Genomic DNA, 26,093 nt, shown 5'->3' on the forward strand with positions numbered 1-26,093 from the left:
CACTAGTATGTCGCAGGGACTTACCCCCAATCCAACCCTTGATGCTGAGTGCCAAGCAGGAGGCACTGGGTCCCATTTTGTATAGTCTTTGGTATGACACGACCCGGGTTTGAACCCGGATCTCCCAGTCTCAGGGCAGACACTGAAACCACTAGACCACTGAGCTGGTACATGATATCATTGCAATCCTTGGTCATCACAACATAGGTGTAGACATCACAGTTTGTATTATAATGCTTGGTTCAGGAGTTATGATGCAAACTACATTATTTAGTAATGGCGGATATTATTATTATTGGGAAGGCTCCATATCAGACATTGTTCAAGGATCCAAACTGTAAAGTCTACCAAATGTCATGATTTTAAGCTTATATCAACCCCAAGCGGGATTCGATCCAACGTCCTTCTGCATGAAAGGAACATGCCCTGACCACTACACTAGACAGCCACAGGATCTGTTTACATGTTTGTTTTAAAAAAAAAGAAAAAAAAAGTTCTATGTAGGCTGAGTGCCTTGATTTTATTGATTTTCTTTTTCTTCATATTTTGGAGGCTTGGGGTGAAATCAATCTGAGTAAATGTAATCTGAGTATTTCTGAAATTTTCGAGTGATCATATTTTCTTGTGCACGTGACCCCATATTGGAGGCTCGGTCTAGCCGCCTGTGCCCTATAGACATATGCACTCTGCTTAAAGATATTGCACGCACACGCATGCACGCACGCCACACAGCGAGAGAGCTGCAAGGCCCTATCCATGGGCTGTGTTTATTATTTTTCCTTTATCTTGAGTTTTGCCTTTTGTTCCTGAGTTCTATTTTTGTCAAAGTTTATTTTTGCTATTTTTGAATTTTGGGTTTCATTGTAGGCTACAAAATTGCATGGAGGAGGCTGGATAAATGAAAATCTTAAAACACCCCTCTTAAGCCGTTCTTTAGAGCCTAGGCCATCAGCCAACTTCACACACTGGTTTAAAAATATTAGAATGCCCAATAAGCAACTATAGTATTTTTAGAGACACAAATTGCTTATTATAAGCAGACATGGCAACCCAGGTACATTCAGAGCCTAGAACGCCAACTACTGACACTTTAATGCAAGGACAACAGGAAACCAAATGATGTTTTTCAGGACAGCTTTATCAGCCTCCGCCTCTTTCAGGATATGAACAGGATAACGGGGGCGGTGCCAGGAATAACATGAATATATAGAGATAAATACTGAATAAAAGTACAAAGGTATTGGCATCAACTTGAAATGTTTTGAAAATAGCAGATCTACAAGCTCACAATGCAATGCAACGCATTTACTGTAGTAGCCTAGAAGTAAGAGTATACAAGTGAAGTATAAAATACCTCAAAATTATACTAAGGATAGTATTTGAGTAAATGTACTCAGTTACTTTTACACCACTGGCATTGTAGACCCAGATGCTTGTGAAACATGAAAAAGAAATGGTCATGCAATAGTATGAATTTCAGTTTATTTACACAAAGATTTGCAATTGCAAAATATTATAGCAGCATTATTTTTCTGTAAGTGGCTAGCAGAGTCAGACTTAAATTAAACTAAACTTAAATTGTTTTTATTGAAAAAAGTTGAAGTTTTCATTTGTCAATGGATCTGAGCTTTGTGTATCTATTCGGCATCTAGAGTGAATATTTTAACACAAATAGGCCTATTTACTTTTGGGATCCCTGGAACAAAATATTTTGAGATGGGGTCTGCAGCCAAATACCTTTTTTTTCTTCCATAACTCACTTCAGTGCAGGTCCAACTAACTACCTTGTCTGTCCCTGTGGCCTCCTTTAAATAGAAGTGGACTGTACCACAGGACACAGCCCCAATTAGCAACAATACTTAAATACTTCCAAAATAACCCATTGCCTAAAATTAACCTATACACTAAAGATGCATTATTATTACATTGTTTTTATTGTTTTTTAAATTTTACAGCTAGACACATACATGTCACAAAAAAGATGCGTTACTATTAAACAAATATAATTTGGGTGGAAACTCATTAACAATTTAAATAAACAAATTACTCTGAAACCCCTTCTCCTTCACAGCACTTGGCATGTTCCTATTACTTGAGAAACAGCCCACAGCAGTCCAGGAGAGACCCAGGAGAAGTGGCCACACCCATTATAACCACCACCCCAATCATTCAATAAACTGGCAGGCATAAACATTAAAATGCATTGGCTTGTAGTTTGGTCCACTAGCAATTTATACTTTCCCTCTACAAAGCATATGCTACACCTGTTGTTGCAGAAGGTGTTGGTTGGAGGAATTACATTGATGAAAACATTAAATAAAACTCAAGAGACCAAACTGTATTGCGAGAGATTATATTGAAAAAGGAAAAGGAAAATAAAGCATGAATGCATACAGTTGATATTCACATTTGATTCCCAAATATCAGTCCGGTCAAAGTTCTTGGTAGTCAAGTCAGTCAGAGTGTTCAATGTTCATAGGGCAAAGTGTAGATTGGGATTGAGAGAACTGGGGGGAATGTTTGTGTATGAGTTGCTGCCGCTGAGTTTCCTACCCATGACCATAGGTGAAACAGGACTGGGATCATACAGGGATTGTACAGGGCTGGCTTGCCATCATTCAGTTCAGTTCCTAGCCAAAAAACCTGGACTGGATACAGAGAAAAAGGCAAAATGAATATAAAATAAAATGAATACAAAATAACAAATTCAGTTAATCTGCCGATCTACCAGCTTAAAAAAAAATATTCTGCTAATCTGCTGATCTACAAGCCGTCTTTAAACTCAAAATACATCAATTCAATAATCAACTTAGCAGCTTACATACAAGCATTACATTCAAAAATAAATATTTTTTACATTTAAATCCCAAAAAACATTACATTACAGAGCACATGGTCACTCACCAAGTCACAATGTTCCTCATTCACACAGCCAGTGTAGCGAGTGGATCAGGTAGGTATGGTATCTAAAAGTCAAATTATTGCATGGGTAAGTATAAATAATGAATGAATTAAACTGTCAGAACTTGGAATAGTTGTTGAAATAAATAAAGAGTACATACCTGCTGCCTGTAACACCTCCAGTGTTGTGGACCACACTGAGCAAGTTACTGCAGAAAGACTGACTTTATACTGGGTGTGGTTTGATTGCAAATTGCTGGGCAGCTGTGTTTGGGTCTATTCTGCATTAGAGGTGGGATTTATGGCTCTTTGAAGTGAGACAGTACCATCGATCTGGCTCACTAAAAAGAGCCGTTCAAAAGACTGGCTCATTTGGCTCCTTGTATATTCATATATTTTTAAGAAGAATTTGTTTAAACATGAATCCACAAGGTGGCACCACATTCCTCTGCTGACAGTTGAGATCACAATTTAGTATTTACCCTTTTCATAAAATGTGTGTGTAAATTAAGCTACCTTGACTTTTGTTATTCATAAAACACCAAAAAAAACAAGCAGGCAACAATGAACTCGCTCCTCCACTTGTTCTCTCTCTCTCACTCACTCACTGTACTCAGTCAGTACTCAGTGGAGTAGCAAGGAGATGTTGAATTGGGCTCTCTACTGCGCAAACCGGATCCCAACATTCACTTCAAAGAGCCGTTCAAAAGATTTGATTCGTTCGCGAACGTCCCAGCTCTATTCTGCATCTAGCCTAAGGCCCAGATCATGGGAAAACCCTACTCACGTCAGGGTGGGGGGTCCCCAGTTCAAATATGATTCTTTTTGGTTTCAGTGATATTTGGACTCACCCTCTACAGTAGTTCATCATGAAAATTTTACTTTGCATGTATGTTTTAGAGGCAGAAGAATAATTTGCATAAAACTTGCAATGTTGATTGAATTATTAAAAAAGCATGTTTCAATTTTTAAAAAATCAGATCTGACAGATCTTTAGATATTGGTCCAAAGTTCATGTAAAAAAAGTTCCGTGCACGTGACGCGAAAGTTCCGGAATAAAAGCGGGTTTAAGTGTTTTACAAACTGCTCAAATTGGCGGAAAATCTAAGGGCGGAGCTTACTTAACAAAGACACAGATGTCTTCCGCTTGAGTCAAGGCACGCGTGTAAGCAAGTTGCATGTCTTCAAACGAAACGAGGCATGACTTATGCCCCTTTAAAGTTTGAGTTTTCAAACGCTTCGTATAGCGCCCCCCTTTGGCCAATTGGAGTAAGATTGCTTTCAGTGATATTTGGACTAACCCTCTACATATTTGCCAAATGCCATGAACGTGTCACTTTGCATGTATGATTTAGAGGCAGAAGAATAATTTGCATAAAACTGCATTATACAGTGAATTATAAAAAAATAATGTTTCGCTTTAAAAGAAATCTGGCCGCTGTGCGATGACCGCATTGGTCCAAAGTTCATGTAAAAAAAGTTTCGCGCACGTTACGCGAAAATCCCAGGAGGAGATAGATTTTGACTGTTTTTCATATAATTCAAAATTGTGGGAGAAGTAAAGGTCAGAGGTCAAAAGTCAGAGCGTAAAAGTTGTTCGGCATGAGGAGACGCATAAGTGTATACAGGTTTCATTGCTGTACCTGAAACAGGGCATGAGCTACACCAGTTAAAAGTTGGCATTTTTCAAAGGCTTCCTACAGCGCCACCCTTTGGCCGATTGTTGCGAGCTTCGCGTTTTAGCCGTTTGGCATAGTCCTCTGCCATACTGCCGAGTTTCGTAAAAAGCGACTGCACGGTCTAGCCGCTAGAGCAAAAGTGGCGGAATAATAATAATAATAGTGCTGAAGTCCAATATCAAATATAGCTGCAAGCAGCGATAAAGTGGCCAAGGCATAAATAGCAGGAAGGCAAAAAGGCATCAAGGGAAAGCAAAGAAGACATCAAAGAAAAACTAGAAGCAGTGTTCTTCCGAACAGGACTTCGGCAGGTCAGGTAGGTTCTTTTGGCCTAGTGGTGACTCTATAATAGGCCAAAGTGAAAAGGGTGCCATGCGTTCTTGGGCCTTTCACGGCAATCGTACGTTGCATGCAGGAGGCATTTTGTTCCAAAAATGTGTTTTGCTAAAGTTGACCCGCTGGTGGCGCTATAACAGGCCAATGTGAGAAGGGTGGCATCTGTTCCTTGGCCTAGTGGGAATGTGTGTGCAAAATCTCACACGCATAGCAGGCTACGTTCATGATTTGAGACATTTTGTTCAAAAAGGAGCAATCCTGCAAACCTTGGAATTCAATGTTAGCCAATTAGATGATATCGGACAAATCCGTCATGATTACATCACTGTAGAGATACTGTGTGTACTGATTTGTGGGATTTTCTGATAAAATCTGAAGGAGTAATATCGAAGAATGTGTTTTCGGCCTTCTGGTGGCAGATGTGAAAAATGCAGGGCACAGGTTTTTCCTTGGCCTCTGGGAAGTGTGCATACAAAGTTTTACACTAATCGGGGGAGTTATAGATAAAAGCACAAATTGACCTTTACACAACATGTATGCAAAATACTATATGCAACAGACATAAAATACTGTGATACTATTCACCCAGTTTGCTAATGTACATAGTAAGCCTTGCCAAGCCATGAAGACCATAACTGTAAAGTCTACCAAATGTCATGATTTTAAGCTTATATCAACCCCAAGCGGGATTCTATCCAACGTCCTTCTGCATGAAAGGCACATGCCCTGACCACTACACTAGACAGCCACAGCATCTGTTAACCATGTTTGTTTTAAAAAAATATATAAAAAAAAGTTCTATGTAGGCTGAGTGCCTTGATTTTATTGATTTTCTTTTTCTTCATATTTTGGAGGCTTGGGGTGAAATCAATCTGAGTAAATGTAATCTGAGCATTTCTGAAATTTTCGAGTGATCATATTTTCTTGTGCACGTGACCCCATATTGGAGGCCATATTGGAGGCTCGGTCTAGCCGCCTGTGCCCTATAGACATATGCACCCTGCTTAAAGATATTGCACGCACACGCATGCACGCACGCCACACAGCGAGAGAGCTGCAAGGCCCTATCCATGGGCTGCGTTTATTATTTTTCCTTTATCTTGAGTTTTGCCTTTTGTTCCTGAGTTCTATTTTTGTCAAAGTTTATTTTTGCTATTTTTGAATTTTGGGTTTCATTGTAGGCTACAAAATTGCATGGAGGCGGCTGGATAAATGAAAATCTTAAAAAAATCTTAAGCCGTTCTTTAGAGCCTAGGCCATCAGCCAACTTCACACACTGGTTTAAAAATATTAGAATGCCCAATAAGCAACTATAGTATTTTTATAGACACAAATTGCTTATAAGCATACATGGCAACCCAGGTACATTCAGAGCCCAGAGCCTAGAACGCCAACTACTGACACTTTAATGCAAGGACAACAGGAAACCAAATTATGTTTTTCAGTACGTCTTTTTCAGCCTCCGCCTCTTTCAGGATATGAACAGGATAACAGGGGCGGTGCCAGGAATAACATGAATATATAGAGATAATACTGAATGAAAGTACAAAGGTATTGGCATCAACTTGACATTTTTTTAAAATAGCAGATCTACAAGCTCACAATGCAATGCAACGCATGAGCATTTACTGGAGTAGCCTAGAAGTAAGAGTATACAAGTGAAGTATAAAATACCTCAAAATTATACTAAGGATAGTATTTGAGTAAATGTACTCAGTTACTTTTACACCACTGGCATTGTAGACCCAGATGCTTGTGAAACATGATAAAGAAATAGTCATGCAATAGTATGAATTTGAGTTTATTTACACAAAGGATTTGCAATTGCAAAATATTGTAGCAGCATTATTTTCTGTAAGTGGCTAGCAGAGTCAGACTTAACTAAAGTTAAATTGTTTTTATTGAAAAACGTTGAGGGGAAGGCGGCTGGGGGTCAAAACTTGGAACTTTAGGGGCTCACATGGGGCTGCTGTCCTGTGGGCAGAGCAGACTATGGATTCCAATTGGGGGGTGTTGGAACCCAGCCAGCCTAGGTGGGGGAGGGAGAGAGAAATGAGGTGAGCTTCAGAATAATTACAGTTGAGCCACAAGGTAGAGAAGAGGTGTTCAATCTGCCCGTTCCACACAGTTCAGAATAATGAACCCACTTACACTGCCTTTCTTTGGCTTCAATGAAGCAATCTGGGAGCTGGTACTGATTGTCAGCTGATTGTCAGATGGGCTTCAGGTGTGAGGCTGAGCTTCCCCTGCATGGTTTGAAACAATAAATGAATAAATGAATGCACTCAAACATCATTACTTTATAAAGAAACTCAAAGTCATTACTTCAAAATCAAATCAAACTAGGAATGAGTGTCACTGCGGCTGCTTTTTCCTACCCATATTATAGGTCAGACAGGATTGTGTCAGTCTTTCTGCAGGCTCGCCATCTTTCAGATTCAGTTCTAGGCAATAAACCTGGCCTGGATCAAAGAAAAAGGCCAAATGAATAGAAAAACAACAAATTCAAATAATCTGCTGCACTACAGGCTTGAAACAAAATAATTCCATTAATCTGCCCAACTAGGCATTGGCATTAAACTCAAAATACATCAATTCAATAATCAACGTTGCAGCTAACATACAAGCATTACATTCCAAAAGAAATCGTTTAACATTTAGATCCCAAAACCAAAAACAACATAACATTTCAGAGCACATGGTTAGCTTACCAAGTCACATTGTTCCTCCATCACACACAGCCAGTGTATCGAGTGGATCAGGTAGGTATGGTCAGGTGAGGTAAATCTAAAAGCCAAATTATAGTATGGGTAAGTATAATGAATGAAACTGTTAGAAATTGGAATAGTTGTTGGAATAATGAACAGTGTACAGACCTGCAGCTGCTGCATAATGTAGCAGTGAGTAGCAGCAACCACCAGCACCATGCGGCTTCCAACAATCTGAGAGGGGGGGAGTGGCCTCAACTCAACCACTATTTATACCCTTGCTTAAGAAGGTTGCCATGTTTGGTCGGGTTGCCATGTTCAGTTGCAGTACCAGGGTTTTCACGGCAAAATGTTGTAAAATGTATTTTAAATGCATGAGGTAAGGCTTGAACAGGGGACTTCTGGAATGATAGACAAAGGCCTTACCAGGTGAGCTATGCACAGCTCTGCACAGTGAGAAAATATTACTTTAAATGTTTGTTTTAGAGGCAGAAGAATAATTTGCATACAACTTGCAATATTGATTAAATTATTAAAAATGCATGTTTCAATTTTTAAAAAATCCGATCTGACAGATCTTTAGATGTTGGTCCAAAGTTCATGTAAAAAAAGTTCTGTGCACGTGACGCGAAAGTTCCGGAATAAAAGCGGGTTTAAGTGTTTTACAAACTGCTCAAAATGGCGGAAAATCTATGGACGAAGCTTACTTAACAAAGACAAGGATGGCTTCCGCTTGAGTCAAGGCACGTGTGTAACCAAGTTGCATGTCTTTAAACGAAACGAGGCATGACTTATGCCCCTTTAAAGTTTGAGTTTTCAAACGCTTCGTATAGCGCCCCCCTTTGGCCAATTGGAGTAAGATTGCTTTCAGTGATATTTGGACTAACTCTCTACATATTTGCCAAATGCCATGAACGTGTCACTTTGCATGTATGATTTAGAGGCAGAAGAATAATTTGCATAAAACTGCAACATTGAGTGAATTATTAAAAAATAATGTTTCGCTTTAAAGAAAATCCGCCTAAGTTCTCAGACCGTATTGGTCCAAAGTTCATGTAAAAAAAGTTTCGCGCACGTTACGCGAAAATCCCAGGAGGAGATACATTTTTACTGTTTTTCATATAATTCAAAATTGTGGGAGAGGTAAAGGTCAGAGGTCAAAAGTCAGAGCGTAAAAGTTGTTCGGCATGAGGAGACGCATACGTGTATACAGGTTTCATTGCTGTACCTGAAACAGGGCATGAGCTACACCAGTTCAAAGTTTGCACTTTCGAAGGCTTCCTACAGCGCCACCCTTTGGCCGATTGTTGCGAGCTTCGCGTTTTAGCCGTTTGGCATAGTCCTCTGCCATACTGCCATGAACGTGTCACTTTGCATGTATGATTTAGAGGCAGAAGAATAATTTGCATGTAACTGCATTATACGGTTAATTATTAAAAAATAATGTTTCGCTTTAAAGAAAATCCGGCCGCTGTGCGATGACCGTGTTGGTCCAAAGTTCATGTAAAAAAAGTTTCGCGCACGTTACGCGAAAATCCCAGGAGGAGATAGATTTTGACTGTTTTTCATATAATTCAAAATTGTGGGAGAGGTAAAGGTCAGAGGTCAAAAGTCAGAGCGTAAAAGTTGTTCGGCATGAGGAGACGCATAAGTGTATACAGGTTTCATTGCTGTACCTGAAACAGGGCATGAGCTACACCAGTTCAAAGTTTGCACTTTCGAAGGCTTCCTACAGCGCCACCCTTTGGCCGATTGTTGCGAGCTTCGCGTTTTAGCCGTTTGGCATAGTCCTCTGCCATACTGCCGAGTTTCGTAAAAAGCGACTGCACGGTCTAGCCGCTAGAGAAAAAGTGGCGGAATAATAATAATAATAGTGATGAAGTCCAATAACAATGAGTGGCCAAGGCATTGCCACTTCGTGGCCTTGGCCACTAATAAGTGGCCATTTGCCACTTCGTGGCCTTGGCCACTAATAATAATACAACTTAACCATTGCCTAGTAGTAAAAAATATTGATTGATTGATTGATTGATTGATTGATTGATTGATTGAAGACTTTATTAGAAGTTTACATAGGAAAAGGTAAAGTTTCATGACGGTACAGTTCACTGGTACAAGGTCTACTAAAAGGAGATCCTCGAAAAGACTAAGCTTATTTCCATAGGAAACCATTGAAGTATCTCATATAACATTGAAAGACAGACGGATAGAACACAGTACTATGCAGTAGATATAGTCGGGGAAAAAAAGAAAAGAAAAAAAAGAAAAGTATAAAAACATACAGCAGCCAAATACAAAGAAGAGGCAGGGGAGGGTAGGTCTGGGCTATGGGCTATGTTTGTTTTTACCAGTTGTGAACGGCTGCTGCCTGTAAAGTACCGTGCATAGTAGTACATAAGGACCGCAGGAATACACAAGAAACGGAGGGGGAGAGTAATTTATTCCGGTTGCTCCGTAGGTCCGTATGTAATTGTCTCTGTCTGTAACCTTACGGACAACACTCAACCTGACGGATTAAAACCGATAAAGACGTACGTATGCTTGAACTACCCGTGGCGAACTTTTGTCAACCGTGGCAGTAGTGAGGACAATTACTTATGACAGCGGTTCTTAAACTGTGTCCCAACAAGAAATATAATTTAGCAAGAAACGGGAAAAAAGGAACGTCATTGCGATCACTGAAGAGGACGTCTGGACTCCTCACAGACTCAAACAGCTTTATTGGCATGAGAAAACATATAACACAAACGCGCGCACGCACACACTCACACCGCCTGTCCTCCAACAGCGAGATGGGTGCAGTGCACTGTGTTTTGTTATAATAACTCAGTCCGGGTGGTTAATCTGTACCTCGGTCCCTCGTGGAGTTGCATTTACCGCGATAACAGCAAACATCACGTCGGTCGTCGGGTCAAGAAAGAGGTTCTACATATTTTGGCTAAAAAAACACCTCCATGTGGTGCGTGGCCCAAACGGGAGCAGAATTGGAGCGGAGAGCGGGTTGGCACGTAAATAACGTAGAGAGGAACTATGCATGTCGGCGGATCTACCGTACGTACTCTCTCACCCAAAAACGTACACAAAATCACGCATACGTAACTATAAACGGCCCTTAAGTGTTTTTTTCAGGGCAATTTTGAAGGATGCTAGTGATCCACACTCCTTTAAGACCTTCGGTAAGGCATTCCACATTTTTGTAGCCTCGCGTAGCCAGGCTTACTCATCTGCGAAGAGAAAAGCCTGGTCAAGATATGAGGCAGAGACCGTTCTAGGAGGTGGGGCTGAATTTTCCCGGAAGTTGTATTTTTTTTTTAACTGGGCAATGTAAAAAGACCGCACTGCATGACGTAACGTCCGTTAAATGCAGCGCTTCCGCTAGAAATCTTGGAACCAAGCGGAAGTTATATCTTGCCCAGGGTGACATTTTTGTGGTATAGCAGAAGAACGAGTTTGACCCTTTCTTTGAGGTGAACATGATCTGTGGTGCTGCCTCCGGTGTTGTAATTGTGGACATCCTTAACGTTTTTAAAGTATTTTGCCAGGTAGATGGGTGTAGTGTATCATGTACACCAGGCCTATTGCAAGTTGCTGTACTCTGTCATCTACTCTGAGCCACCCCACTCTTAACTGGTGAGTAGTGGTGAGGTGAGTCTGATAGGGAAGGTTAAGTAGGACCCTAATTAGTTTGTTTTGGGCTGTTTGGAGCTTAGTTTTTAGGGCTTGTGGGGCGTCCCGATACCATACATGGACTCCGTAGTCAAAGAGGGGCTGGACTATAGCGCCAGCTATGGTCTTCAGTGTGTTGAAATTGACCATCGGGGCGATCCTCTGTAGGAAACGAGTTGGTTGGTTGATTTTGTTTATTACTTTAGAAGTCATCTTTTCGCTGGAAAGATTAGCTTCAAGGATACATCCTAAGTAGGAGATTCGTTTTACGTGTTATGACCTTGTCACCCACTTTGATTGTGACTTTTTTGAGGTTATGGTTTGTACCAAAGAATAATTATGTATACCGGTATACAAAAGCAGCCATAGCAACAGTAATAGTAGTCACATCAACAAGACTAAAGTAAGCCTACTTCTTGACATGACAGCCTTTATAACCTATTGTGTAAAATATCCTATAGAAAAAAGGTAAATAATAATAATAATGATTATAAACTAGAGAAATTGCAATTTGGGAAATTGCGAGTGTGGTTGCCTAAAAAGTTACCTTACTCTTACATCACTAAAAGTTACTCACTATATGGTGTTTCCCATTCAAAGTCAATGGGAAAGGTCAGATACCTAAAAGTTACCTTACTATATATGGTGTTTCCATGTTGTGTGTAGGGCACATCATTCGTGTAGGGCACATCATTCTTTTATCGCATGATCTCTGTCAACGTGACCATTTGAAAGTGTTCACGCAGAAGATCTGGTGTGCCTTCTTCTGGAATGCAAAGTGGTTTTCCGCTTGCTGTTGGAGGGAGTTGGTAAAAGTCACCTACTGCAAGTACTGACATGCCACCAAATGGTTTCTCACTGCCTTTGATCTCTTGCAGTCTCCAGTGAACATAGGCAAACAATTTTTTTGATATCATTGAGATCTCATCCATGATGATTATTTCTGCATTTCCCAACTTTGCTCTCACATCATCCAAACTGTTTCCCAGCCCTTTGTAGGGTGGGTTTAGGCTTCTGGGTAACTTCAACAGGGAGTGCAGTGTGTTCCCACACTGCACTCCCTGTTGAAGTGCAGTGTGGGAAAAATTCCATGAGTGGAATTTTTGCATATCCACTCATGACGTCTTTCTTCTGGTACAGTGCAATTGTGCGGGCCTCCACATTGATCGTCACATGAATGAACATATTTGCCTGTGAAGTACACGGCAACCAACTTTTGCTTTTGTGTGAACTTGGAACGATGACACTGGTATACAGATTCCCTGAATAGTGCCCGATGGCAAGTTGTGCACACATAAATAGGGCCATATTTAATGTCTTCCTGAAAATCTGCTATAGCGATTTCTTCTAGCATACGCTGTTTTTCTAGCATACACTGTTCTTCGGTTTCATCTTTCATCACTTTTTTCATATCTGCCTCTAAACAACTATCTAGGTCATGTCCAGGTCTTAGTAGATCTTGCTCATCTTCAACACTGGGTGGATCTTGTTCCATTGGTCCACTGATGCATCTTCTAATTCTATATTTTCTCATATATTCATTTCTCCTTGCCTTAGAGTCTTCATTTACTTTGGACATGGAGCTGATGCATGTTGTAGCTTTATATTTTCTCATATATTCTTTTCTCCTTGTTCTAGAGTCTTCATCCACTTTGGACATGGAGCTGATGCATCTTGTAGCTTTATATTTTCTCATATATTCGTTTCTCCTTCCTCGATCCACCTCCATGCTCTCAGGTGGCCTCTGTCCACTGCTTTCTTCAGTGTCCTTGTATCCACGCTTCATAGGGTTCTTTTCTGCCTGACTCGCCTTCGCTTTGAGGGGCTTGTCTGCACTTGCTACTGTTTCCAATATCGAGTCTCTTTTATTACTGAGATCATCACCTAGCTGGGAATTCCCGTTCACTTCTTTATGGGCTAAGGCCACTCCACTGTTACCCTGAATGGTGCTGTGCATCGATCCTGCAGTCTCTGTGGAATCGCTAGCTAGTATGGTCTCTAACCTGGGCATCTTGTTGGGTGGCTGGTGGTCCGAGTCTGAAACATTGTTTTGCGACAGGCTCCCGTTCATTAGAGATTTGAGTTCTTTCTGAGGTTTGATCTCACTATGGATCCTCTAGTCTCTGTGGAACCACTAGCTAGTATGGCCTATTTATCTAGTTTGGTGTCTAGTCTGAATAGTTAGGGGTCTTTTTCTATTGTAGTTTTTTTGGTTTCTCTTTTGGTTGTGTGTTGTTCAAACCTGTGTGTTGTTCAGACCTCTTCTCTTTGGTTTAAAGAGATTTTCTTTTTTTAATATGGCCTTCTGACTAATTTGGCGTCTCTCACTAATCTGGCTGTAGTCAGTCTAGTCTGCTATTTCTCAATAGTCTGTTCAGACCTCTTCTCTTTGGTTTAAAGAGATTGACCTCTAGTCCGATTAATCTGTTGTCTCTTACTAGTCTGGCGTCCACTTATAGGCTAGTGTCTTCTATTTTTTGAATTTCTTTAATATTTGGTTTATGTACTGTGTTAATACAACTAATAATACAACTAATACAACTAATAATACAACTAATAATATGATATGATACAGCTAATAATAATAATTAGTTATATACTTATTTTAAAGTTTTATATGATGTCATTATGATGTAATAAAGTTACCTAACTATATATGGTGTTTCCCATTCAAAGTCAATGGGAAAGGTCAGCTACCTAAAAGTTACCTTACTATATATGGTGTTTCCCATTCAAAGTCAATGGGAAAGGTCAGATACCTAAAAGTTACTCACTATATATGGAGTTTCCCATTCAAGTCAATGAGACTAAGAGTTTTGAAAACTGCAAAATTCCCCAGAGTAATAATGTGGTTGCCCTGGCAACCACACTAATAAAAAGTATCGTATCGATTCAAAGGTGAACGATACCCATCCATACTGACGTCTGACATCATAGATGTCTGACGTCATAGACCACATGAGACTGACACCTGTCCTGGCATTCCCAGAGATTGGCTTAATATTGATGACATCAGGGATATCCATATATGGGCATAAAAGGGACATGGACGTCTATTGATGACATCAGGGACACATTATGTCCATATATGGGCGTTCCCAGATATGGGCATTCCCAGATATGGGCATTCCCAAATATAGGCTTAATATTGATGATATCAGGGATCTCCAATTCTGTCATGGCCATCTATGGAGCGTGACATGAGGTGTCTAGTCAACATTGTGATGTCAGAACAGGTCAGTAGACACTGAGGCGTGTGACGGACGGAAGCACAGGATCTGGAGGGTTTTATAGTAAATGCAACAACACTATTTTTAGTGTCTTGCTTTGCTGGTGATTATTTCATCTGATGTTATTTTTTGTTTGTGTCTGTTCCTCAGACTCCTATCAGAGCAAATCACAACACAGCCTTATGGTAAGTTAATTATCTGCAAAAACTTGTATTAATTCAACAAAGTTACAAGACATTTAGAAAACAAATATTCTAGTCTACAATGTCACTGAATCCGTAACTGGACATGCTAACTTACCATGCATTTATGATACTTATGTATTATATACAGTATACTATACTGTGTATGTATATAGTGTATATACAACATGTATTTAGCTGCGTTTTCCATCTTTCCAGCTCATTCAGACGGTCATGACCCTGCAACAACGTCTCCAACAGAATCTCCTAACTTCAAGGAGGGTCATTATGGGGAGGTGAGCCCTAACCCTAACCCTAACCCCAAGGTGGTCAACGCTGACAGTGCCAGTGCATTGGTCAAGAAGAAAGAAACAGGTACACAAGGGTGGCGGAACAAGTACTCTTTTTTAATTTATTTAAGTCATGCAATACAACATAGTTGAGTGAAAGTACAAACCTTTCGGCATCACTATTATGCTAACAATACCAAAGTAAAAGTACTCTACCTAAATCCTAAAGATTTTCACAAGTACTCCTTAAGGGTTGTTCCCATGATAAAACACGTTAGACACGTTAGACAGTTAGACACTGCCACGTTTCCAAGATGGCCACCTCTTAATACTATTTTGTGAGCAACTTGGTGTAGAATTGTCCAATATTAATAACCTTGCTATCAAAGGATCCATATTTGACCACAGAGAAGCACCACATTTTTCACAGTTTCTTCTGGACCAACCTTTTCCCAAAAGCCTGTTAGCCACGCAAAAAAACTCAATATGGCTGCCATTTTCCAAAATGGCTGCCGGTGAAAGACTTCTTATGTGGTTTTTGACCTGGATTGTGATTGGATAGTCTTGGAGGATTTGCCTCGATACGTGGGCTTTTTGAGACATAGGTAACCTCCTCCATCTTTGTCTCTGGTTACCCATACTTGTGCAACTTCCTGCTACTCAGATTCTGAGCTGGGCTGACTTCCGGCCCAGAGATATAATGGTTTCTTCCCAGAAGTTCTGGGAACTCAGATTAGTGATTGGATAATCCAATTTTGATTATTTTGGCATCAAAGTATGCCGGGCAGGGCAGCTGTGTGCACTGAAAGCCAAAGCTGTAGCATTTGCATCTAACATGACATTCATTCTTGCTAATGTAGAGCAGCAAACTGTGTGATAAGCTTTAATGTCAACATGTTTCTAAATACACTACATACTGTATATTCAGTCTGACTGTTTCCCTCAATAAGATCTCCAGCCTTACAGTTCTCTATCTATCTTGATAACATGCAGGGCCGCTCTCAAACGTCTTTGTTGTTGTGACTGGAGTGACCCTTGGTGCCCATGAAACATTCATTAGACAACTTCAAGATAAAGGACAGATTCAGAAGTATTCTGTGGAAGAAAGTGACTACATCCTGGCTTTCTGCCCAATCACCTCACGAACTGGAACTGATGTCAAGGAGGCAATGGGGAAGATTCCAAGTGAGAAATCCTCTGATAAGAGTTTTTGGTTCGACTGATGTAAAAATCATCATCCATATTATTATTTATCTTTTAAATTGTCTCTCTCTTGAAAGGTGGTAAACGAGTGATTCTGGTGGTGATGCATCACAGACGTGATGTTGCAGCTTATCTAGATGACAGCAGTAGACATGTGACCAGTAAAGATGTCATCCTCACTGTCGACACTCTGTTCTGGGAAGATGAATTCCTGAAGTGCAGCCGCAATGAGAAAGCCCTCAGTAAAGTCCTGGAGACTGTTGGTCAAGGGACTATAAATGATACCGTAGCTCACGAGGTGAGTTCTGGCAGATACACTTAGATTAGAAGTTCACACTGTGCTGCCCTATGTGGATGTGTTCAGTATTGAGCAAGACCCACACATCATTCTCTGACGCGGCAATCAGCTGACCAATTAGGTGGGTATTTAAGGTCACCTGAGCCTGTGCTCATCCTGCGTTCCTCTGAGCATGCCTCTGGTTGTGAGGCTTTGTTTGCTCCCACCGCCACCCCAGCACCACCAGTGGGCTCTGCTAACCCCCCCATGGGGGGGTTGTTATTATATATATATATTTATCTATATAGATCATGATGGTTTCTAATTGTGCTGAGCAGGGAGAAAAAGAGTAGCAGAGCCTGAACGCCAAGATTAAATATTACATATACACTTGCATTCTCATGTTACAATAATGCCCTGATTTCTCACATGCCCCTCTTTTAGCGCCACCATCAGGCCGATTTTTGCGCAACACATTTTTTAACACTGCTCCTACAGATTTTGGCCTAAAATCACGCAAATTGGATGGCAAATCACAACCTCCGCCCCTGATTTATCACATGCCCCTCTTCTAGCGCCACCATCAGGCCAATTTTAGCAAAACACATTTTTGAACACTGCTCCTACAGATTTTGCCCTAAAATCACGCAAAGCGATATCTCTAAAGTCATGTCATCAACATGGATCTGTCCCATTTCCCATATTCCCTCCTGATTGGCTACGATTGCCTTCTAAAGTTTGTGTATGCGACCTGACGGTCGCTTATCTCCTGATTATGGAGTCTTACTGGTAATAATGTCACACTAGGAACTACTGTATGTAAGCTTTATTATAAGGATGCATTGTTTGACTTGGTGTGACTTATTGATATTTATTATGACCATAGTGTAGAAACAAACTGTTGTACTCACTGTCTGATACATGTTTTTCTTTTTTTTTTTCTTTTTTACTTTCCAGTCTATTTGGACGTACGCCTGGAACACCATTAAAGGAGCCATTAAACGTAAGTCGCATCCCAAACCTAAAGTGTGTCAGATGTCAGACCACTTTGAACACAATTTGATCTGACATACCCTTTCAGCCATTATAAAATACAGGTTACCAGAGGCCTCGTGTGGCTTATTGCTTTTTTCTAAAACGGTTACAACATGGCAACATGAAGAATCATAGACATGTACCATTTAAAAGTTCTATTTCACTAATAATTCACTACAAGGTCTGCAAGAAAGTAGTTCCCGGCCAGATCTGCAGAAACAACACACCTGTTACTTGCAATCAGAATGGGTAATGGGGTGACTTGTGTCTGATTCATTTATTATTTGAAGTTACTTGAACTTAAAAGGATATTTCACTTTAAAAAAAAATGTTGTCCTTTTATCGTCTAATCAGGCTTTTGGGAACACCCAGGACAGTGTTTGAATTTCTTCATTCAGTATTTAGATAATTTTATTTGATATTCATTTCCCCCCTTCCAGGACCTTCCTATGCAAACCCATTATAACTTCAAACTCCATTTTAACCATGCTAGATTCAATGAACACCCATCCATCCTTTTTTTCTGGTGACTCCTGACACCCTCCGAATACATGAGCAGGCTGTGTTTTCTCGATAACATTTTTCATTGATTTCTATAGATTTTTTAGGGAAATGACAATTATTATGCAATAAAAGATTATAAAAAAATAAATGAAATGTATGTGTGTGTGTGTGTGTGTGTGTGTGTGTGTGTGTGTGTGTGTGTGTGTGTGTGTGTGTGTGTGTGTGTGTGTGCACACCTTTCCAACAGGCCCTACGGTAGAGACACAAATCTACAAAAGTGACACGTATGTTCAAGATGACCTCTCTGTATTTCTAATGTTACTGCCTAGTGAAGAAATTAAAGAACACCACATGTTTTAATTTACAATTAACACACCTAACTGTATGCTTACTGTATATTGTGATACTCATTAATTAAGGCACTTGTTACATGGTAACATGGGTTGTATTGAAGACCATGATTGTCATATTTTAGTGTTTATTCTTAATGGTTGTCATTTTATCTAATGTTATTCTCTGTTTGTCAATCCTCAGCACTGCAGACAAGATGATTAAACAGGACACTGAGGGTAAGATTTGTTGATAGATTTGCAGAATGTTCAATGTTAAATCTCTCTTGTGTTTTTCTTTACTTTTTTCTGTGAATATAATGATATTGTCCAATCTGTATGATATAGTATGTTAATACAACATAACTTATTCATTCATGTGACTGGTTTGGTTTCCCTGTTCTTCTATTGAGACATTTAGGAAAGTTACATGAATTAATTTGACTGTTGTCTCAATAAGATCTCCAGTCGTATCTCTATCTTGATAACAGGACAGCCCATCAGTTTCTTTGTTGTTGTGACTGGAGAGACCCTTGGTGCCCATGAAACATTCATTACAAAACTTCAACAAGAAGGACAGATTAAGAAAGAATCTGTGGACCAAAGTGACTACATCCTGGCTTTCTGCCCAATCACCTCACGAACTGGAACTGATGTCAATGAGGCGATGGGGAAGATTCCAAGTGAGAAATCTTCTCAGGAGTTGTAGCATTCATTTATGTTTACTGTACTGTACTGTACTGTACACCATCCATACAGATTAATTTAGTTATTCATTTTCTCTCTGTTGAAAGGTGGTAAACCAGTGATTCTGGTGGTGATGCATCACAGACGTGATGTTGCAGCTTATCTAGATGACAGCAGTAGTCATGTGACCAGAAAAGATGTCATCCTCGCTGTCGACACTCTGTTCTGGGAAGATGAATTCTTGAAGTGCAGCCCCAATGAGAAAGCCTTCAGTAAAGTCCTGGAGGCTGTCCGCCATTCTTCGGTACGAGTCCAATTTTCACATCATTATTGTTATATTCTTATTATTGCTTCTTTAAAGGTGATACACCATGAAAATTCACTTTTCCTATTTTAAAACCTTTTTTGGGGGTCCCACTAGCACCTTCTATCCTCACAAAGTCCCATTTCAGGCCGTTGTGTCTTTCTCTGGTTTTGGGAAGGTGGAGGTTAAACAGAGGCTCTCTATTCAGGAGTGGTAATTTAGCCTCAAACCTTTTGAAAAACGTTTTTGGGACATAAACAATATGACATAAATACTTTTTAAATGCATGGTGTATCACCTTTAAAGAGGTCTCAACTACATGGAGGTCTGAGTACAGGTCAGGTGAAGAACGATGCTCCTTGAAGCTTGTTAGGGATTCAGTGTCTCGTTTAAAGGGGAATACCAGAGTTTGCAGAGTTGAATATGAGTGGTACCCCCCTTTAAGGACACGCTGGCAGGCCAGAAGTGACTTAAACCCAACTGCACTTATCTATTGTTTTACTGGATAAGGACATCAGTTAAATAACTTTACCAGTATATAATACATCGGTATGAATATACTGATGATGTCACATTGGGAACTACACAAGCTGTTGTGTCTGATAACATGCTTTTTAAACTTTACAGACCACTCGGAGATCATCCATCTGGAACAGCAATATAACATCTCCTTGTAAGTTGCATTACAAACATGAAGAGAAACCATATTCTAATGTCTGACCATTTTGAACACAATGTCTTTACGGACAAACTTGTGTTTGATTAACACAGGCATGCAGACTTGTAGCTTTTCTTCAAAAATTGCCGTTTTGAATCCAAATGGTTAATCTGTGTGAATCATGCAGATCTGATGAGAAAATATTTAGGGGGTGGGGGGTTGCTGTTTGAAAAAGCTGTGGTGGTCGGCGAGCGTAAAATGTTTATTTATTTTGAAGGTTCAGTCTAAAGCCTATATGTTTCTGAACCATTCAGAAGTTAGATTTAGGGGCCCGTCCTTTCAGGTGATGGCAAAAACATCCCTTCAGGCGATGGCAATTCATGGTAAAATCACACTCACAGTAAGCTGGCAAAGGAGGCACCAGGAGAGACAGCTACTGTATACCAGCGGCGGGGCTATTCCCACAAAACGTCAACGTGAATCGTTTGCGGGATTACACTCCTCTCCAGAGACCTTGGCTGCTGCCTGGCTCATGCAGCGACTGGAGAGGGGAGACACGATGCATTGATAGAACGTAACACCAGGTAGAACAACGGGTTGTAAATAAGAGAGGATTAGTGGATTCTCCATCCATCCATCTTCAACCGCTTATCCGGAATCGGGTCGCAGGGGTAACAGTTCCAACTGAGACTTCCAGATTTCCTTATCCTGAGGAACTTGCTCCTCTCCCTCTGGGAGTATACAGAGGCGTTCCCAGGCCAGTTTGGAGATATAATCCTTCCATCTGGTCTTAGGTCTGCCACGGGGTCTCCTCCCAGTGGGACGTGCATCGAGGACCTTCCTAGGAAGGCGCTCGGGGGGCATCCATACTAGATGCCCGAACCACCTGAGCTGACTCCTTTCCAAGTGAAGGAGCAGCGGGTCTACTCCAAGTCTCTCTCGGGTGATTGAACTTCTCACCCTATCTCTAAGGGAGATACCAGCCACCCTTCTGAGAAAACTCATTTTGGCTGCTTGTACCCGAGACCTTATACTTTCGGTCATGACCCACACTTGATAGGTGAGAGTGGGAACGAAGATTGCTCGGAAGACAGAGAGCTTTGCCTTACGGCTCAACTATTTTTTTCTTCACCACAGTGCAATTTAGCGACTGCAAAACCGCTCCTGCTGCTCCGATTCTCTGGCTGATCTCCTTCTCCATCTTCCCCTTTCTCTCACTTGTGAACAAGACCCCGAGATACTTAAACTCCTTCACCTGGGGTAAAGTCTCATTCCCTACTTGGACTGCACAATCCATCGGTTACCTGCTGAGAACCATGGCCTCAGATTTAGAGATGCTGGTGATCCTCATTCCGGCCGCTGTACACTCGGCTGCGAACCGATCCAGTGAGAGCTGAAGTTCTTGGACCGATGGTGCCATCAGGACCAAGTCATCCGCAAAATGCAGTGATGCAACCTTTAGCTCACCAAGCCTCGAGATCCTGTCCATGAAAATCACAAACAGGATAGGTGACAAGGCGAGCCCTGGCGGAGGCCAACCCCCACCGGAAAAGAATCCGACTTATTACCGAGCACACGGACACAGCTCTCGCTTTGGGCGTACAGAGATTGGATGGCCCTCAACAAGGTCCCCCTCACTCCATATTCCCGCAACACCTGGATTCTCTGCTTTGAAAACTGCCTTACTTTTTATGACTTTGAGTCTCGGCCTCACTGTCTTTCTGAGGCAAAATGAACGGGGCTATAGCATTAGCAACTTAGCATATATAATGAGTCATCACACAGAGTGATGTGTTGAATTCAACGTTGTCTTCAGGATGAAAATCAACAACAAACATAGGCTATAAACACGGCTGCATCGCAATGCAATTAAATTGTCTTTATCTAAAACTTTTGAAGAAGTCCTCTATTCCACCAGCACACTTGTTTACTGTGCTGTATGTGTGTGTGCGCTCTGCACAGTGCACACAGGCAAATGCCCCAACAACAGAACTGAGTGTCTTCAGTCAACCTGTGGGTCGAGACCCCAGAGAGGTCCCCAAATGATTTTGTGGGGTCCCCAGATGACAGTGAAATTACAATTTAAGGACTTAGTTAAGACCTTTTAATACCTCAAGAAAGAAAATTAAAAAAGACCATTACTCCATCAAAAGTAACTATCAACTATAGGCTATAAAAACTGTTCAAATATTAGCCAAATTGTAATAGTATCCATCTCATATATATATATATATATATATATATATATATATATATATATATACTAGTGTGTATACTGTATATACTGTGTGTGTGTGTGTGTGTGTGTGTGTGTGTGTGTGTGTGTGTGTGTGTGTATATATATATATATATATATATATATATACACTCGCCACAAAAAGTTCGGAAATCTAACTTTGGTCAATTATATCTCCCCTTTAACTCATTCTGGGCGATCCCCGTAGAAACCGTAGATTTCCCGCTGTACCGCGGTGCCATGCCCGTCGATCCCGGAAGTTTAATTTGCTTTAATCATTATGAAAGGATTAAAAGTATTATCGCAGATTTTCGCTGATTCTGGCTCTTTAGGCCCGCCCCCCTAACTGTATCCGGTCATTTCCGGTCTGGACCGGATCTAGCTTTCCGTATCCGGTCTGAGCCTGGGCCATAGTCCCGCCTCCGTTGGTTTACAGTGTAACAGAAGAGAAAGCTACTCGGCGATGGAACACTCGTTTTTCAATCGGATTTTTGCGTTTGGAAACTTTGATCCAGTCTCTACACGCCTGGATTATGATCCCCGCACATATCGTGCGTTTTGAGCGCGAACGTGTCCACTTGTTACCATAGCGCACAGTTGGCTTTTTTCAATGTTTTTTCATGTAAACACTGGCGGATAAGCAGGGATACAGCGTGGCAACGGATATGTCTATTTCAATGGGGGTTTTTTTATTCGAAAGCTTGTCACCGAGTCTACAGTCTACTAGATGAGTCACGCACAGATTGTGCACGATGCGTGCGCGTGCCCAGGCAGCTGCTTACTACAGCTATGTTTAAAATGGCAGCAAAATTGTTTAAACCCAAATGGTATTGTGTTTTATATCATTTTCATTGCTGATTTGTCACCTTTACAACGAGAAACAGCTTGTAAGCATCGGGCATTCGAGGCATGAGCTACACAGCCAAACGTGTGGGTTGCGCTGACCAAATATTTGCCAACATTCCCATTATATCCCCCCTTTAATTGTGCCAAATGGTATTGTGTTTGATATCATTGTTATCGTTGATTCGTCACCTTTACAATCAGGTACAGTTTGTAAGGATCTGGCATTCGTGGAATGAGAAACACCGAGCCAAAACGTGTGGGTAGCGCTCCTCCAAAAATTGTCAAAATGGCCTGGCAGGCCTGCAATACTGTTCTTTTGGTCTTCACCTTTGTTACTTGGGGCATTGAATGATTGCACTCTCTCACAGTAATAAGGAAAAGAAAAAACAACACATATTGGCAATTTTTACACTTTATTAATGTTAAGCTCAGTGTCAGGGAAGCCCAAAACGAGAGTAAATGCCAGCAGAACAGTATATTGCAAGCCATTTTGGCAAAATTCTGGTCGTCGCTACCCACACGTTTGGCTGTGTAGCTCATGCCTCGAATGCCCTATGCTTACAAGCTGTACTTCGTTGTAAAGGTGACAAATCAACGATAAAAATAATATAAAACACAATCCGTCAGGTCGCAGTTTAGTATCAAAACCTCCACCGGCCGTCCGTCCGTCGGTCGGTCACACGTCACACGTCACACCTTTGCCCTGCTCATATCTCCGCATCAGTATGACATCACACTGCTGACATCAGTATGACATCACACCGTACACAAATGACCCTTATATAAGACCGGCATTATCTACCGACAGATTAGTAACAAGATGTCAAAATCGTCTAGGAAGGATGGTGTGAGTCATGCTGGCACCCTTCGCGGCAGGAGGAAGCTGGTGCAATCGACCCCTTGGCTTGTCGGGACCCCTGCCTACTAACGGGGTGGCAGGCTATCACCTCAGACTAGAACCCATACGGGGTGGCCGACACCAGCCCATTGACAAGAGAGAGGCCTTGATGTCCCTTTACTCTTTGATGGGGTGGCCAGTTGACTAAGAGTTTCCGTTCGGGCCTTCTCGATATTGTACAGATTTCCACGGGAAATCTGGGGGTGGCTGTTACAAAGACCCTCACTCACCTTCACGTCATGTGGCTAGTCGTTAGGTAGCCATAGTTACACGTTGAAGGTTGAATCTCCAGATATGGAGATAACCAACACATCCCTCCATATATGGAGATAACCGACGAATCTCATTAAGTCTGACCTCACAAGCCCCATATTTGGACACGAACAACATATAACTCCATATAGAGACATAGCTGCTGACATCAGTATGACATCACACTGCTGACATCAGTATGACATCACACCGTACACAAATGACCCTTATATAAGGCCGGCATTATCTACTGACAGATTGTGGAGATAAGCGACCAACGGTCGCTTATCTCCCGATTAGGGAGTCTTACTGGTATATATATATATATATATATATATATTCTCTCTCTCTCTCTCTCTCTCTCTCTCTCTCTCTCTCTCTCTCTCTCTCTCTCTCTCTCTCTCTCTCTCTCTCTCTCCCCCTCTCTCAGACTCTACCATAACTACCCCACAAGAGACATCCAGCACCAGGTAATATCTTTATATTTTACTGTACTTGTGTGGTCTCCTGAAATTGTACATTCACTTTTTTTGGAAGATCTTAAATATTAGTTTCTTGCTGGCTGTCATTTCTGATGTAATCCTCTGTTTGTCAATCCTCAGCACATCAGAGAAGGACACTGAGAGTAAGATGTGTTCTTACAGAACATTCATTATTAAAGCTGCTGCTAGTTCTGTAGATTGTTGTTTTAGACCTGTGTTCTTCTTTCAGTACCCCCATGGAGAAATGTCAACGTATATGGGTAAGAATATTGTACAATAAGAACATTTCTGTCTAGTTCTCTTGTATCATGTGTTCACATAATGGCAGAGCATTAGGTGTGCAGTTATCCTATTATGAAGGAAAAGTCTTGAAATTGAAACCGTAGTGTTGTAGCACTTGGGTTAGGGATAGCATTATCAATGGCAATTCAATTTCTGGACAAAGAAAAATTGTACTTGATTGATTGATTGATTGAATATTTTATCAGACAAAAATTAAGAACAGTACAAGTATAGTCACTACAAAAAAAATGTGGTACAGTACAAGTACAGTTAAACACCCTGCCTAAAAGGAACATCCCAAATAAGTTACAGCCTTGTTTACGTCGAGGTCCTTGGTATTCAATTCATGTACTTAAAGGAGTAGTTCACCCCCAAAATGACTATTTTTCTATTGATTTGTCACGCCATGGAGACTTAAGTTCAATAATATTTTGTTGTATTTGTCGCTTTCCTAAGATTGTTTTTTTACTATAATGAAGAGGTCATCTGGTTAGCAGGAATGACCAGAACCAGAACATGGGTTTGGTCCTCTGGAGTGGGCTTAGGGTTGTAGAGAGGAACAACAAAGAAAAGGGTAAATAATAATAATAATTTGTATTATTGTTAGGGTAATAATAACAATAATAATAATACATTGGCATGGAAAATCATTTCTTTTTTTTATATGTCTTTTTTTTTATTCTTAATTTATGTTAATGGTGACTTATGTCGTCATTAACACACATTAATAAATCCTGAGTGTGACACATGTCATGTTACCGTGTAACCGTCCTTGACATGACCTTTCAGAGCCAATATTATGTCGTCTTCATGAACCCCTGTCTCTTTCCCAAGGCCCATGGTGTCACTGAACACGAAGGGGGACACAGATGGAGGAATTCAGTGCCAGAGTGGGGATTCCAGAGAAGAGCATCTTTCCTGGGAAGAACTACCATGAAGAAACTAAACTGGATGATGACATTGGAGAAGGCTTCATCAACAAGGTGGAGTCTGATCCAATGTCATCAGAGTAACTCAAGGTCTTAAAGATGTTGTAGTATTTCTGCTTCATTTAAATGCATAGTAAAAATCCTTCATATTAATGTAACAACAGTATGCAAATTACGAG

The sequence above is a fragment of the Nannobrachium achirus genome, assembly GCF_963921795.1.
Source record: "Nannobrachium achirus genome assembly, chromosome: 9".
Classification (NCBI taxonomy): Eukaryota; Metazoa; Chordata; class Actinopteri; order Myctophiformes; family Myctophidae; genus Nannobrachium; species Nannobrachium achirus.